Source organism: Choloepus didactylus, chromosome 3, assembly GCF_015220235.1.
Source record: "Choloepus didactylus isolate mChoDid1 chromosome 3, mChoDid1.pri, whole genome shotgun sequence".
In the NCBI taxonomy this organism is placed as follows: Eukaryota; Metazoa; Chordata; class Mammalia; order Pilosa; family Megalonychidae; genus Choloepus; species Choloepus didactylus.
This window is the reverse complement of record NC_051309.1, coordinates 40,347,143-40,365,620: the sequence shown is the minus strand read 5'-3', so window position 1 is coordinate 40,365,620 and position 18,478 is coordinate 40,347,143. Positions and strand designations below refer to the sequence as shown.

General features: G+C 38.5%; 1 pseudogene; it reads right to left on the bottom strand.

Moving 5' to 3' along the window:
- Nucleotides 1–475: 475 nt before the first annotated feature.
- On the bottom strand, nucleotides 476–1,361 carry LOC119530241 (annotated as a pseudogene).
- Between the last annotated feature and the right edge of the window lie 17,117 nt (nucleotides 1,362–18,478).

Below are 18,478 nucleotides of genomic sequence, written 5' to 3'. Positions count from 1 at the left end.
CAGCTATATATTGTACTGCCTTCAAAAGCAACTGTACATGTTGTAATCAGTTCACAGTTAAATATTTCTACAATCTGTTTTGGGAGAGCAAATGTCTCTCAAGGTTTCAAGTTCCTTTATAAGCTTCTTGTTCTGAACTTCCAGCACTGCAACTCGACTCTCAGACATTTTACATACTCTTGCATTTGACATTGACATTCTTTAGCATCTTCCCTGAAGAAAACTAGAGGCGAAAGGGAAAACGGAACATTTTTTGCGTGCTACTGACAGATGGACTGAGGTAAGCTGGTAAATGTGATTGTAAGTGCATTCCAAATCTTGGAACAACACTCCCAAATCAATTGCAAACTCTAGAGCCAAAATGGATTCTTCAGGGTCATGAGTGTCCCTTCCACAAGACCGCATAGCAATTAGATCTGCTGCAACTCCTGCCTTGATTAGAGTTCATAGTAAACAAGGACTAAGCCAAAGACAGTTACTCTGCTTTATGGCAATAATGATCTTTGAGGGCCTTGAGTTCCTCAATGGGAGTCTTATTTTGGGTTTCAAGCACAGCCACACAATTTTCAAGACATTTGACATACTCTTTCCTTTTCCTGTGAAAGTCCTGCCAGCTTCCCTATTTTTCTTTAGCCTCAGCTCTTGTTTGCATGTTGCCTCTTCTGCTAATTGCTGGGGACTGTGCAAACTTCCTGGTGAGGCAGCCCTCCCTACTCCCTGTGGCAGAGCTGTTGTAGGAGCTGAGACCTGGTAGGTTGGCGGGTCACCAGTGGCGGTGTATTGCCCCGTGCTAGCCTGATATATGCTATTCGGGACTGCCAAGGTACCCATGTTAGGGGTGTTCCTTATTCCTCAGATTTTTCTTCTTCCATCTTGGGAACACCAGGCACATCAGAGGAAAGTTTATTCGGTATTTTTCTATAAGAGCGTCTTCATGAAAGGATTTCGCTATGTTTATGAGAATCAATTATATCTTCTGATTCTGCAGACTCATCTTTCTCTGCACTTGTTGCTACCTGAACAGTTTGTATTTGTGGTGACTGAATAACAGATGGCTGTGGTGTCTGAATTACTTCCTGTATGTGTACAGTTTGGCCCAAAGGTAATTGCATTAGAGTTACAGCTGGGAAGCTTCTTCCGGTGCGAGATCCAGCTGCAGAAACCTGCTGCAATGGGTTTATGTAGCAAACTTGTTCATTGATTAGCGACAAGAGCAGGTGGGGACGCCGAGCTGATGCACAGCTCCAGAGGGGCACTGTCACCCAGCAACTTGGCCAGGTAGCATCGGCGGTGGCACAAAGCCCCCATGTTTGCTCTGATGCAACAGCTGTGGCCTTCTGGCTTAGCTGGGTCCCCTGCATTATTGATTGCATTCTCTTAATCAGTGTGACCTTGCCCACAAGGGCCCCTCTTCTAAAAAAAATTGACAACTGGAAAGGTTGGAATTAATCTGCAATACATGGATGATTCGGTTCTACCAATTTTATGGGATAGTTGCAGACACTGGGACCAGTAATCATTGTGCCACCAAAGGCATCAGAGGCCCTCGCCATGACATTTGAATACTAAATATTTAAAGAGTATGCATTCTTAAAATGGAGAATTAGTGAAAGAAGCATTGGCATCTGGCAGGTATTCTGACATACTGAGCCTATCTCTTCTACAGTAACTTTCACAAATCCATAGACAGAGTGAAACTGCTAATGAACAATGATCCAAATTATGCTCTGTCACAAGGGTGGGACTTGAGGGACAAACACAACATCTTGCATATTCCCTTTCTATTCCTATCACTGACCCAAACATGTTGTCCTGTTCTGGCTTTAAACACTAGATGGGTGATTGGACTTCCATCCCCCTACCATGCCACATTGGAAGCATCCATTATTTGAGTTCACATTCCAAGCTGAGGCTCTCTGATGACTATAGTTTCTTAGATTGTAACTGAAAGCTAGCGACTCAAAAGAGTTTCAAGTCTTAAGTATGGATATAAGACTTATAATAAATATCTCTGGCCTGGATTGGAACCTTTAATATGAGGCTTTATCCAAGATATAAAGCTTGCTTCCTGGTGAAATAAAATGCCTTTCAACTTTTTGGTGTTGACAGGGAGAAATGACAAGAATGACTTGCTTTGGAAGCTAGATAGACCATCACCCTAATAGGTGGGTCAAGTAATCTAATCAATACATTACCATCGATTCACATGCCCTTCACAGTCAAGGAATGTTGAAACCCAGGATTAAGCAGAAACTTGCAGCAAAGTTTTATCGTTTGATAGTACAGTACTTAATGTGTTCTACTCAAGTAATCTTAACCATTATAACCACCCTTCCCTTACTTCCTGTTCTGGTTTGCTAATAGTGTCAGAATGCAAAACACCAGAGATGGATTGGCTTTTATAACGGGGGTTTATTTGGTTACAAAGTTATAGTCTAAGGCCATAAGAGTGTCCAAACAAAGGCATCAACAGTAGGGTACCTTCACTGAAGGAAAGCCAATGGCGTTGGGAAAATCTCTGTTAGCTCAGAAGGCACGTGGCTGACATCTGCTTGCTCCCAGGTTGCGTTTCAAAATGACTTTCTCCCAGGAAGTTTTTCTTTAGGCATCTGGGGGTATTCTCTTTGTGAACTCTTTTATACAACTCCAGTGATTTAATTAACACCTACCCTGAATGGGCAGGGTAACACCTCCACTCACACTTGATTGAGTCACATCTCCATGGAATCACTCAATCAAAGGATTCCAACCTAATCAACACTAATACATCTGCCCCCACAAGATTGCATCAAAGAACATGGTGTTTTGGGGGACAGAATACATCCAAACCAGCACACTTCCCTTGGATCTTACTAAGCTATAGCTATGGAAAAAGAATCTTCCTCTATCTAGTTCAATCTTCTCCAACTTTATATCAAATCTTTCTTCAGTGTTCCCAGATATCACCTCTGAAATGGGTTCTTTGTTTCCATTTTGCCTTAGTCCACTCTCCTCTATTTTAGACACCAAAGGTTGCTTATTGAGTATGTATGTTGAATATGCTGATTCTGTGACTATTACAATAAACAAAGTCAGATGCCAGGTTGGGAAGACAGTGGCTGGTCAACCTCTCTCCAGGATGAGCCTCTCTCTAACCAAGATGAAGAGCTACACAGGGTGTCATTAGAGGATATTTTTACTGCACAGCACCCTTGGGAGTCTATTGTAGTCTCCTTTCTCATGGAGTACTCCTTTACTGGATGAACGTCTCTGTCCTGAGTTTAGTTAAAGTTTTCAGAGTATGGGCACACTCACTGCTTTTTGAGTCATGAGTCATGTGTCTGCCTCAATTCCTGGAGTCAGATCTACATCCAATGTCACATGAGAAAAGGCTATTAAAGGCCCCTAACAGATTTCCTAGAAAATTATTCTTCCATAGAATTCCTGTGATTTATGCCAAAATCTGTCTCCCAAATTGTTGGAAAGAGAAGATCACTATTGACCATGCTACCTTGAAATGGCATTCAGGTATTTATGCATTTATTCATTCAACAAATATTTACTGAGCACCTCCATGTAACAACCAATATGCCAGACATTGGTGATACAATCATAAGCAAAACCTACACCGTCTCTATCCTCAAATAACTTGCTGTTTATTCTACTGAGTTGGTCATTAATCAAATAATCACACACTTAAGTGGGAAACTTAACTGTGGTAAGTACTAAGAGGTTAGAGAAGCTGTTTCAGTTTGGTAAAGCTGCCAGAGTGCAATATACCAGAAATGGGTTGCTTTTACAATGGGGATTTATTAACTTACAATTTACAGTTCTTAAGCCATGAAAATGTCCAAATTAAGGCACCAACAGGATGGTACCTGGACTCTGAAGAAAAGCTGCTGGCATCTGGGACACCTCTGTGACATGGGAAAGCATGTGGCTGGCATCTGCAGGTCTTTTGCTCCTGGGCTTTGTTGCCTTCAGCTCTGGTTCCAGTGGCTTCCTCTGTGGGTCCTCTTAGCCCCTCTGGGGATTTTCTCTCTAAGGTCTCTCAGCACTTTCTGCCCTTTATCCTCTCATAAAGGATTCCAGTAAAGGATTAAGACCCACCTTGAAAGGGGTGGGTCACATCCCAATTAAAATAACCTAAACAAAAGGTCCCACCTACAACAGGTATGCACCCACAGGAATGGGTTCAAAGAACATGGCCTTTTCTGGGGTACATAACAGCTTCAAACCAGCACAGAAGCCTTCCCTAGTAAATGATGACAGAGACAAAGCCTAAAGAAAGGATGGAATTTCACTGACTAGGTAGAAAGGAAAAGAACAGTCCATGTAGTGGCAACTGTGATGACAAAGGTGCTTTGGATGAACAGAAAGCCAGTGTGGCCTGAGTGTGGTAATTGGGGGAACATGGTTCCAGATGAAGCTGGAGAAGTGGGCAGGGTCCTGATCATTCAGTGCCTTATTGGCTGTGTTAAGGATTTGCTATTTATTCTCAAAGCAACTGGAAGACATTGAAGTGCTTGGGTGCATGGTTATAAAGTGATCAGTGGTAGTTCAGTATACTACACTTTGGTGGTAATTTATGGTAGACATAGGTGGGGCTAAGATATAAGAGTGGAACCAGCTGAGTACTTTTCTCAGCCTTATTCCTGCTCATAGATGTTGAGGGTCCTAAAGCATCTTTTCATATCGTACTGTCTTGGTCCCTTTTAGTTTCAAGCTGTTACAATTCCTTAAAAACTTTATGGCAGGCAGGGCAAGATGGCAGTGTAGAGAGGTGTAGAATTTAGTTAGTCCCCTAGAACAGCTAGTAAATAGCCAGGAACAACTAGTAAATAGTCTAGAACAACTGTTTGGGGCACATCTGGAGTCGAGAGGTCACTCTGGTGGGCATTCTAACACACTATATAGAGAAGCTTTTTAGGTTTTAATGTATTGGAATTGCTAGAAGGAGACACCTAAAACTATCAAACTCCAACCCAGTAGCCTTCTGTGCCAGTTTGAATGTATTATGTCCCCCAAAATGACATTATCTTTGTTGAAATCTTATGCGGGCAGACCTATTACTGTTGATTAGATTGTAATTCTTTGATTGAGTGTTTTCATGGAGATGCGACCTACCCAACTGTAGGTGATAATTCTGATTAGATAATTTCCATGGACGTATGGCCCTGGCCATTCAGCCTGGGCCTTGATTAGTTTACTAGACCACTATATAAGCTCAGACAGAAGGAGTGAGGTTGCTACAGCCAAGAGGGACACTTTGAAGAATGCACGGGAACTGAGAGAGGAGCTGCAGTTTACAGACACATTTTGGAGACGGCCTTTGAAAGCAGACTTTTGCTCTGGAGAAGCTAAGACAGGACAAGTGCCCCAAGAGCAACTAAGAGTAACATTTTTGAGGAGCTGCAGCCTAGAGAGGAACAACATCCTGGGAGAAAGCCATTTTGAAACCAGAACTCTGGAGGAGACACCAGCCATGTGCCTTCCCAGCTAACAGAAATTTCTGGAAGCCATTGGCCATCCTTCAGTGAGGGTATCCGCTTATCTTGGACACTTTACGGCCTTAAGACTGTAACTTTGTAACCAAATAAATCTTCTTTATAAAAGCCAATCCATTTCTGGTATTTTGCTTAATGGCAGCATTAGCAAACAGGAACACCTTGACTCTTGAAGGCGATTGCATAACAATGTGGCTTACAAGGGGTGACAGTGGACTGTGAAAGCCTTATGGACTGCACTCCCTTTATCCAGTGTATGGATGGATGAGTAGAAGAATGGGGACAAAAACCAAAAACTAAATGAAAAATGGGGTGGGATGGGGGGGATGATTTGGGTGTTCTTTCTTCTTTTATTTTTTACTCTTATTCTTACTCTTTCTGGTATAAGGAAAATGTTCAAAAATAGATTGGGTATGTCCACATAGGTGGCCGAGCACTCTGATTCAGGGTGTGGGTTCCTGGCCCCCAATCATTGTTCTCAGCATTTAGGGCCCTTGAAGAGTTCAGAGAAAGAAAGAGTTCCATTCTAACATACTGTTACAGAAGTTACAGGGAGGTGGGAAAGATAACAGGTTACCTTTTTTTAAAAAAAAGTATTGAAATCATAAAATCATAGTCTAGCATTCTCTAAAACTGCTCAAGCAAAGGTTGTAAAAGGAATTTCTGCATGGGATGGGAGGTGAAGAGCTAACATTTAACATTTCCTCTCTTACTGTAGAATTCTATTACTTATGTAATAGTGTCATCCCTACACTTAAGAAATGTATATATTTAAGAAGAACGTAATCCTAAGAGATCATGGAAGTGATTGTATGAAAATACAGCACATTCATAAGTGGTGTGAGGAATTAAAGTGTTTTTAAAGGAAAAAAAAAATAGATTGGGGTGATGAATGTACAACTATATGATGGTACTATGAACAGCTGATTGTACACCATGTATGATTGTATGGTATGTCAATATATCTCAATAAAGCTGGATTTAACTTAAAAAAATGAGGGAAAGTTTAAAATATTTTCAGACAAATGGACACTGAGAGAGTTTGTAAACAAGAAACCTGCTGTACAAGAAATACTAAAGGGAGCACTACAGGCAGATAATAAAAGCAAGGAGGGAGAGGTTTAGAGAAGAGTGTATAAATGAAGATTATCAGTAAGGGTAAAAAGAGAGAAAGAGGAAATGAAAATAAAACATGACATGTAAAATCCAAAAGACAAAACGGTAAACAGTAGACATTATGTTGAGGGAAATTAGCCAGAAACAAAAGGACGGATACTGTGTGGTCTCACTAATATGAACTAGCACTGATGAGCAAACTTCGAGAATTAAAGTTGAGAACACAGGTTATCGGGAGACAGAAAAAGGTTAGAAATCAGGCATTGGATGCTGAAGGAGCACAGAAGTTTTGACAGGATTGGTTGTATAGATCCAGAAGATAGCACAATTCTGTGTGCTGGTAGCACAATTTTGTAAATACCGTGAAAGAGGAAGGCGAGGGGCATGTATGACATCAGAAGGAAAGATAGAAGATAAAGACTGGAATTGTATAACTTAGCGAAACCTACAGTGGTCAGTGATGGTGATTAAATGTACAAATATAAGAACGTCTTTACATAAGGGAGACCAAATGAATGTCAACATTGCAAGGTCCTGAAAACTGGACAGTATAGGGGAAAAGTACAAACAATGCAAACTAGTGTCTATAGTTAACAGTAACATTGTAATATGCTTTCATTAATTGTATCAAAGCAATAAACCAAAGCTAAATGTCTGTAAGAGCAGGATAAAAGGCACTGGTATGGGATTCTTGGTGGTGTTGTTGTCTGAATTTTCATTTTATTTTATTTTATTTTATCTTTTTTTTTTCTCTCCTAATTTCTTTGTGGAAGAAATGGAAATATCCTGATATAGATTGTGGTAGTGAATGCATACCTATGTGATTATACTGAGAATCATTGATTATTTGCTTAGGATAGATTGCATGGTATGTAAATAAAACTGTTTAAAAAATAACCAGAGGCAAACGAGTGCTGGAGAAAATGTGGAGGGAGGTATATACCTATTCCCTGCTGGTGGGGAAGTAGAATGGTGCAGCCCATCTGGAAGGCAGTGTGGTGGTTCCACAGGAAGCTAACTATGGGGTTGACATATGGTCCTGCAAACCTGTTATGGGTAAATACTTGGAAGAACTGAGAGCAGGGACACAAATGGACATTTGCACAGTGGTGTTTATGGCGGCAATATTTAGGATTTTCAATGGATGGAGGTGGCCTAAGGATATACCAACTGATGAACATAATGGTGAATAGTAAGTGGCAGCAAGAAAGAATGAAGTTGTGAGGTATGCAACTAGGTGAATGGACCTTGAGGACAATATGTTGAGTGGAATAAGCCAGAATAGAAAAGACAAACAATATAATATTTCACTAAAATGGACTAACTATAATGTGCAAACTCTGAGAATTGAATCTGAGAGCATAGGTTATCAGGGGAAAGCTTATTGTAAAGTTTCCTCAATCGTAAGCTCTTACAGCAGTTGCATCTATTCATGAGTTGTAATTGTTATCTCTAAATTCTGAGATGCTGAGCTATTTGTGTATAACCTGGTTGGTCCCTGTAACTTCAGGTATCTGTGTGACACCTGAGACTCAGGGCCAGATTTCAGTAGCTATGAATGTCAGCATTACCCCATACAGCAATTGTTTAAAAAGCTGAAAAAAAAATCAGACTTCAGTTAGAGATATGAATGAAATGGACTTGGTTGGGACTAAGGTAAATCAGACTAAAGGGTAAAGGATGATATTGACTGTTTCTAAAACTTCAACTTCTATGTGAGACCAAAGGAAAAGATGTTTATTGGTGCAAAAATCTATATTTTCCATAGCACACTATATAATTTAACTTGTATGGTCAGTTTATTCAAACACCATAATTACACGGAAACTTGAATAGAGGGTGAGATCTGGTTGGTTTGTACAGGTTAGCGTGAAGCCCTGATAGATCCCAGAGTAACTTGGGCAGAGAAATAAAAAGTGTTTGCAAAGCCCCCCTGAGGAACTGGGGAAAAATGTGGGAATATTAAATTTCCCCACCTGGGGAATAACTGATATTCTTGCAAGCATTGGGAACTACCAGTTTAGTTGGCAGAGCTCTTGATCTTGGGGTATGCCCTTATGATTCTTGTTACTGCATAGGAGAGGCTAAGCCTATTTATAATTGTGCCTAAGAGTCACCTCCAGAGAACCTCTTTTTTTGCTCAGATGTGGCCTCTCTCTCTAAGCCAACTCTGCAAGTAAACTCACTGTCCTCCTCACTACATAGGGATGAGCCTGGGCCTGGCATGATAGGATTGAGAAAGCCTTCTTGACCAAAAGGAGGAAGAGAAATGAAACAAGATAAAGTTTCAGTGACTGAGAGACTTAAAATGGAGTTGACAGGTCAGTCTGGAGGTTATTCTTATGCATTTTAAGGTAGCCCTTTTTAGTTTTTAGTGTATTAGAATAGTTAGAAGGAAATACCTGAAACTTATTTGCAATCCAGTATCCTTGATTCTTGAAGATGATTGTATAACTTTGTAGCTTACATGTGTGACTGTGTGATTGTGTAAACCTTGTGATTCAAATTCCCTTTATCCAATGTATGGACAGATGAGTAGAAAAATGGGGACATAAAGTAAATGAACAATGCGGGGCAAGAGGGGTGTGAGATATTTTCGCCATTCTTTTTTGCTTTTGTTTTTATTTTTATTTTTTGGAGTAATGAAAACGTTCATAAATTGACTGTGGTGATGAATGTACAACTCTATGATAACACTGTGAACAACTGATTGTACACTTTTGATGATTGTATGGTGTTCTGATTTGCTAATGCTGCCTTTTCCCAAACTACTAGAAATGGATTGGCTTTTATAAAGGGGGTTTATTTGGTTACAAAGTTACAGTCTTAAGGCCATAAAGTGTCCAGGGTAAGTCATCAACAATCAGGTACCTTCACTGGAGGATGGCCAATGGTGTATGGAAAACCGCTGTTAGCTGGGAAGACACGTGGCTGGCATCTGCTCCCAGGACATTCTTCTCTAGGCTGCAGTTCCTCAAAAATGTCACTCTTAGTTGCTCTTGGGTGTTTTTCCTCTCTTAACTGCTCCAGAGCGAAAGTCTGCTTTCAATGGCCATCTTCAAAGTGTCTCTCCTCTGCAGCTACTCTCTCAGCTTCTGTGCATTCTTCAAGGTGTTCCTCTTGGCTGTAGCAAGCTTGCTCCTTCTGTCTGAACTTATATAGGGCTCCAGTGAACTAATCAAGGCCCATGCTGAATGGGCGGGGCTATGCCTCCATGGAAATTATCTTATCAGTTATCACCCACAGTTGGGTGGGTCTCTTCTCCATGGAAACACCCAAAGACTTACAATCTAATCAACACTAATGACGTCTGCCCCCACAAAATTACATCAAAGAACATGGTGTTTTGGGGGACATAATACATCCAAACCAGCACATATGACATATCTCAATAAAATTGCATTAAAAAACTATATGGAATTTTTATGAACAAATTTATAATTCACTACATTATTTAAAAGTCATACCTCAATTTTTTTTTTTTTTTTTTTTTGGAGAAAACTCCCCTCTATCATGGGCTCTCTGTAAGGCCACTGTAAAGCCTAGGTTCCATGTAATGCTACAACAAACTCAGATGCTGAGAAATCCCATTGTTTAACAGAGAGGATCTGAGAGCCACAATCTTAAGATACTTAGAAGTTTATTTGTCATTTTCAAAGGGTCTATGATACACTACTGTGAGGTCTTAATAAAGGAGTTTACTGCTACCCTCAGTTTTACCTTTAGACCATGTTTTCGTGATTGCACCCTGGATTTGATCCCAGCCTGAAACTATTTCTTAACTTTAGCATTGCTTGCCATCTGAAGAGGGTAGGGATGAGAGGCAATTTTATTTTTGAAGCTAATAAGTCCTAGCTCCTTTATAATTGACAGTCTTTTCTATCATTTCTCTCTCTCTCATGTCTCTCACATCTTACTGTGGCAGTGAGAAGAAGCCAGATGGCACCTACGATGCTTTGCTTGGCAATTTCCTTAGCTACATCACCTAGTTCATTAAGTAACCACAGGTGACAGTGTTACTAAACTTCCCATCACTACATAACAAGGGTCCCCTTTCCTCCAGCTTTCCAAAACATTTCCTCACTTCCTTTAAGCTCCCACCAACATCTTCAAGGCCCATCCATCTTCTGCCAAACTCCTCAACCCAAAGACACCATCACAAGTTTTAGGCTTTGTTATGGCCCCATAACATATTGTTATGAGTCCACTCTTATGTACCGTACTTTTCTTGTTATCTATTGCTGCATAACAAGCCATTCCTAAACTTGGGAGTTGAAAACTAAAGCCAAAACTTAGGGTTTAAAACTAAAACTACTAAAATAAAAATAATTTATTTTGCTCATGAATCTGCAATGTGGACGAGGCTCAATGAGGAAGTCATGAAGGTCATAAAATTAGGTTTAAACTCAAAGGCTTTTTTTGTTTTGTTTTGCATTTTCACTGAAAATAAGGTAAAGAGAACTGCATGGCTCTAATCCAAATGGCCCTAAAAGTGGGTTCTATTACTAGTATTGAATATAAATAGCTATGCAATCTTATGCACAACAATTAACAGGTCTGTAAGTTGCAGAGTAAGCATAAAAATACCTGTCTCCTGTATTTCAACAGGTTGTCATGAGGAGAAAAGGAGCTTATAAACCACAAAGGCATAAAAAAGCATAAGGGCAATGAGTATAATGCTTCTTTACTCGTACTAAAAACAAAGCCCTGGCAAGAGGCAAGTCAGCAGAGTGTGGAGAACAGAGCTGTCCACCAGCCAGAAGCAAGCTTAGGAAAACGCTGTGGTTTAAATAATGCCATCATACATAAAGGCCCATATTTTGACCTAAACTGCATGACCAAGCATTTGGAAGCCTGTCGAATTTTTGCAGCTATTCCCTTCCTCACATGAACTACAAGGGAATTTAAGTTAAAGGACTCATTAGAGGAGGAAAGAGGCAGCTCAGGGCTCTGCTAGTTCATTTTGCAGGTTTCCTGTTATTAATATAATTTAGAGCTGAGGGTAGGATAGTGTCCTACAGGATGATGGTCTTTTGCCAATTCAGAACAATTTCAGTTCTGAATGTAGTTATAGTATGTGACAAGGCAAATAAAGTATGCGCTTTGGTTTCTTGCTGTGCTTTAAGTAACAACATAATAGAATTACCACATTTAATTTCTAGTTATTAAATGGAAGGCTCAAAAATGTCCTGACATCAAAAGAAAGTATATACTCTTATCAGGACCAAATTGAAAAGTGGCTAAAACTTACTGAGTGCTAACTATGTGCGAGGCAGTTTTCTAAGTTCCATACATATGTCAGCCCGTTCAATTCCCATGACAACTCTGTGGGCCAAATTATATTATCAGTATTCTACAGATATGGAAATTAAGGCACAGGATGGTGTGGGGATCCAGAATTTGACAAAAAATTGTTGGATGCCAGAGTCTGTCCTCTGAGTCTTATCATCTCTCCATAAAATATAGGATTAAATGCTAAAAGTGATTTTTAAAAATAACAGCCTAGACAAAACTCATTCATAGCTGTCAGCCTGAAACAGTTAAATAGGAAAAAAAAGAAATCTGGGGAAGATAGATGCATATTAGTGCCAGAGAGGAAAAGTCTTAGAATCATCACTTCAGCAAAGGGGGAGAAGCCAGATTCAAATCCTATCCCAACCAGAAACTGCTCTCTCACTAAATCAGAATAGGTGTGATCACTTCCCTGCTGGGCTCCTGCAAGGCCAAGGGCAATGAAATGGCTGTGGGCAAAATGGTAGCCGTGCAGACATTTCACAGAGAGTGCCCACTGGAGGAAACCACCCAGTTAATAAATTCGACATTCAGTTAATGAAGATGCTGAGAAACTACAGATAGTAAGAAATTCTACACAATGGCATGAAAAGTCCTGATACGAGGGTGTTACCACTCCGAGGCAAGCAAACCTGGTACCTGAATGGCAATGGAACCCAAAAAAGGATCTGAAAATGGTGTAGCCCCAAGGGGTTTAAAGGGGAATGATGATGAGCCTTTAACCACATCTGGTTAAAAGTTTCTTCCATTCCTTAATGTGGAAAACTTGGAATGAGCATCAGAACTAGACAGTATATTATTAGTTATAGTGGACATATAAATAACGCCACTCATATGCCCCTGAAGCACTTATTTATTTATTGGATTTTCAACTGCCAGGACTTGCAACTCTTTGCCTAAGCCCTAAGGGCTTTCTTGGGCATCCAGATGTGCTGGGGAATTAACTACACATACTCACCTCCACCCCCAACCCACACACATTGCACAGCAGCCTTCAACCAACATCTGAAGGGAGATAGTGGGTACATAACCCAGTCCCTCACTTCTAAGCTGGGAGCTCAGATGTGTTCTTTAGTGTTTCCCAGAGTCCCCAGCTGGACTTGACCTTCAGTTTCATATAGTAGGAACTCACCATTCTTGGCTTCCTTCCCTTCCCTGTCTCATTTTCTCACTGCCCTACCAGTGTTTTCTGGAATCATCTCCCAAACAAACTCGTTGCCCTCCAATCCTTGTCTCAGAGTCTATATCCAGGGGAAATCAAACTCATATATTCTGTCAACATATAATTAAGTGAGGGTTTATATGTAATTTTTATTCTATAATATATGTTTAATCTTAATTAAATAACTCAGGTGTTTTCTTGCTAGCCAATACTTGGACTGAATGGAACTGACACATGTCCTACAGATTCTCATGCTCAGCTTTAGGCAGATCAATTAATAACCTAGTGTCTTGTATATATAGGCTATTCTCTCTGGGTTGCCTCAGCCTGTACAACCAACCAAGAGTCTCATAGCACTTAGTTAATTTTTCCCAATTGTCAAGAAATATTACCAGAATCATTTTATTAGTTTGACTGTCAGCTCCAGTAAAGCAAGAACCTTGTCCATCTTCTTCATAGCTGTAATAGCTCACAGTTCTCAGAAAAAAATGTCTAGTACTTAGAAGTGAATGAATAAATGAATTTAAGAAAGAGCAAATAATTTTAAATGCTATAGTAGCAAGGCATTTGCTATAAATTATTAAACCAAGTTTCTTATTAAAGATACATGTTTATCAAAGACAGTGTGTATCATTAGACTAGTCAAAATGTGTCTAGTTGGCAATTACTATTGTTGGAACAAACAATTAATGAACATGGGATGACTGCCATATCCTTAGTGTACTCTTTTGAAAGACAGCATGGATTTTAGAGTAAGAGAGCCTTAGGTTCAGATCTCAGTCATGCCATTTTCTAGCTAAGTACTTGGACTTTCTCATCTATAAATTAGCCAACATTGTATTTCATTGACTCAAAGATGCCCATTAGTTATAAGATGCACTATTATTTTATGTACCATTAAGAAAGAAAAAAGCTGCCAACTGAACTATGACAATAGGTTTTCTTATCATATGGGTTGCAAGATGTACCCAGAATTCAGAGATTTTAAAATATGAACAAATATGCTTATTAGAGTCAATAAAATATAGAATACTATTAAAATGGAAATAATACATTTAAAGCACATATAGAAGCAGTCAATAAATATTAATTCACTTCCTCCCTCCTTAGTTAAAAGTTCAAATGTTAGAAAAATACTGATTTCATACTGTTATATTCAACCAGATAGATGAAAGGAAGTGTAAAAATACCGAGAAAGGGTTGTTTAAAAAAGACAAGAGCTGTGCAAACAATTGAACCTTGAGATGTTAGATAATTAATGAGACAAAAAACCACAGGAGAAAAGAGTATTAAACTCTTGAGTGAGGAGAAAATCACTTCTAATAAATTTAGAAAGCAGTTATTGAGGATTAAAAATAACTGTGCATTGCAATTGTGAAGACATTCAAAAATCAGCAAACTGTTAAATAGAAATATTTTACAGTCAAGCCTGCTGCACATTTTCTGTTATTCCGAGAGAACCAATTGGAACAGTGAAGTAATGAAGAAAAGAAAAAGATATGGGACTGAAATGTTAGAAGCATTCTCTTTAAAACTAGGATAAAATAAAAATGTACTGTCACCACTTTTATTTTATTTAATATTGCACTAGAGGTTGAAGACAGAGCAATAAGACAAATAAAAAAAGTTATAAGAATTGTAAAGGAAGAAATAAACTTTTATTTGCTGATAATATGATTGTCTTGATAGAGTACACAAAGGAACAATATAAAAGTCAATTACACTTCTACACACTAGCAACAGTTTACAAACATGCATTTTTTTTAAAAAAAAGGTTTGCCACAGACAGCTATAGATAGAAAAGTAAGATATCAGTGAAAAAAATCAAAGTTGTGCAAAGCCTTTAGAGAGAAAATTAGAAAAATGTATTGAAAAACATAAGGGAAGGCCTAAGTAAATGTGGAGATGTACCAGCTTCATGAAAAGGAAGACTCAATATTTTAAAGATGTTAGATTTCCCCAAATTTGATTTATAGAAAAATCCAACTCCAATAAAAATTCCAGTAGGCTGTTTGTGGAATGTAATAATCTGATCCAAAAACATAAATGAAAAAACAAATTGTCAAGAAAAGTCAAGATATTCTTGAAGAAGAATAAAGTGTAGAAATTTGCTATAACAGACATAAATACATAAAATTACAATTATAAGGAAACATGGTACTGGCACAGGAATTGACAAAGATATCACTGAAACAAAATAGAAAGCCTGGGTACAGACAATACAAGTACTAGATATATGAGAGATGAAGCATGGTAGATCTATGGGTGGGAAAGAGAGTTTTAAATAAGTGGTATTAGGATAATTGTTTTTCCTTATGAAGAAAAGTGAAAGTTGAAGCTCTATTTCATAACAGACACAAAAATCAGTTTCTGACATACTAAAGCCTAAAACGTGAAAAGCAAAACTTACAAATAAATGCATACCCACACTAAAAACAAAAGAAAAAAGTCAAGAACTCATTACAGTAAAATTTAAAATTTCTCATCAAAGATGCTAAACAAATGTAAAAAGATAGAAACCAGAAGAAAATATTTGAAACATGCATATACCTGATAAAGAATTAGCATTTAGAACAATCTTTTTTTTAAGAAAAGGAACACTGCTTCTGAATGAGTGAGAAAGAGACAAATTCTCAGTGGAAAAATGAACAAAAGACAGGACTATGCATTTCAGAAGAAACATAAATGGCCGATAAACATGAAAAGATATTCACTATTCAACCTCCATACTAATCAAGGAAATACAAATTGAAACAACTATGGTGGATTCTATGTATTAATGACCCCAAGTTTTCATGTCTCCTTGTATCGCAGTCTGGTAGTACTCTTCCTCACCAATTCTGGACCTGACCATGTGACTTATTTTGTTCAACCTAACAATAGCAAACTTATTGCCAGCAGAACTTACAAAAGCACTTGGGTGTTCCCATTCTTTCTCTTGCTCATCTGCCTTAGCCATGAGGACAAGTGTGGACTGACCTAATTGGAGGACGAGAGACCCTGGAACAAAGCTGAGTCTTCCCTTCTGAGGCCACCCATGACCAACCAGCCCATGGCTGATCTGCCAGTTTTCTGCAAGTCATGAATAAGCCTACCTGAGATCAACAGAGCCTGGCTCTGATCAGCAGAACCATCCAGCCTACCTTAGACCAGTGAGAAATAATAAACGATTGTTTTGAGCCACTAACTTTGAGAGTGGTTTGCATATAGCAATGATGAACTGAAACAGATACTATTTTACACCCATCAGACTGGCAAATTAAGAAGTTTTGACAATACCAAGAGTTAGGAAGGATATAAAGCAATGGGAACTTCTAACACACTAGTAGTGCAAACTGGTACAATCATTTTGGAAAATAGTTTACTGCTATCTTATAAAGATGAAAATGTCCCATGACCCACAGTTCCATTCCTCTGTGTGTGTGTGTATCCTAAAAAAACTGCATATTACAGAGACATGTATAGGGATAGTCATAGCAACATTGTTTAGCAAAAAGCAAAACATTCTAAGGGTCTAACATCAAAAAGGATAAATAGTTTGTAGTATTTACATAAAATACACTAATGAAAGTGAATAAACTAGAGCAAAATGTACCAATATGGATTAATTTTACAAACAATGTTGAATGAAAAAAGCAAGTGGCAGAAGAACACAAACAATAATGTTATTTATATAAAGTTCAAAAAGGTACAAAGTATATTGTTTAGAGATATATAGAATGTAGCAAAATTATAACAAAAATGATTATCACAAAATTCCTAATGGTAGATACATTAGGGCAAGACAGAGGGACTTCCAAAGTTTTGGTAATAGTGTGTTTCCTAATCTGGGTTGTGAGGCACACACATACTCATTTTTTTTTTCTTTATAACTTGTATGTGATATATCCATTTAAAAGAATCTGTCTATCATCCATCTATCTATCTGTCCATTCTTAGGAAATATTTAAAAAGAGAAAGGCCAGAAAGAGGGATGGAAACATGCCTCTATCACTATGTTTGTATCATTGTTGTCAGATATACAGATAAGAGCCTGGGGGATCTCACTAGCACTGTATTTTTTTGATATACTTACCAGAGAAAAGATGATAGGTATGTGCTTTGTTTCCTGTTGTTTTTTTCCCCCCAGATCAACAGTTTCCAAACGACTGCATTTTGTCATTTCCAGCATATGCCCTTTTGTTCTGACTCCATGTGACACTTTCTGAGCACATGGAGAAGCATGCTGTTTCCTGCATTAACACAGGTTCAGGAAAGTAGATGGTTATTTACTAGCTGGGAGGATGAATGCAAAGAGACAGTGTGCCTCAAACACAGGACAGCTATAATTCTCCCAACTGTCCAAATTACTCCCTGATCTAATAGAGACTAGGTTTTTCAGAGGCTAGGGTTACCCTTAACTTGCAATCAATGAATTGGTATTAGCCAGTTACCACAGCCTTGAACTGTGCTGAGTGATTAGGGCACAAAAGCATATAAATATATACCCATGAAAACATAATTGCACATGAAAGCATGTAGGTGAACATTCATAATAGCCAAAAAAGGAAACAACCCAAATGTTCATCATTGATTCATCATTGTTTAGATAAACAAAATGTGGTATACAAATATAATGGAATATTATTCAGCTCTAAAAAGGAAGTTCTGATACATACTACAACATGGATGAGCCTTGAAAACATTATGCTGAATGAAATAGGTCAGATACAAAAAGACAAAGACAGTATGAGTCCACTTATATCTAGAAATAGCAAATGCATAAAGACATAAAGTAGATCAGTGATTAGCAGGGTCTAGGGGTGGGGGGTGGTAGGGAATGACAGCTAACGGGTGTGGAGTTTCTTTGCGGGGGGTGTGTAATGAAAATATTCTCAAATTAGATCCTGGTGATGGGTGCACAACTGTGTGAATATACTAAAAGTCAATGAATTCCATACTTTAAAAAAGTGTGTTCTATGGTATGCAAATTGTGCCTAAAAGAGAAAACTAATCTGTTGAAAGTCAGGATAGTGGTTACTAGTGGTGGTGGGGACAAGTGACTGGAAGAAAACATGAGGGGATTTTGGGGTAATGGTCAAGTTGTTTCTTGATCTACATAGTAGGGATGTTTCCATACCTCTCTCTCCTTCCTCTATTGCTACTTCATAGGAATAGATAGATGATAGATAGATAGATGATAGATTCTTTTAAGTGAAGACACAAAGAAAAACATAGCTGTGTTCACTTTGTGAATGGTGATTGAGCTGTGCACTTAAGTATACATTTTTGGTTATATATGGATGCAAGTTTTTAAAAATTAAAAAGAAGCATCTAAGAGTCATTCCTTCATTAAATAAGTGATACTATAGAAGAAGCAAGGAGGAAGCCCTTAAACTGACCGGTAAGGCCAGTGAAGGCCTTCCTGAGGAACAGGCCCTGG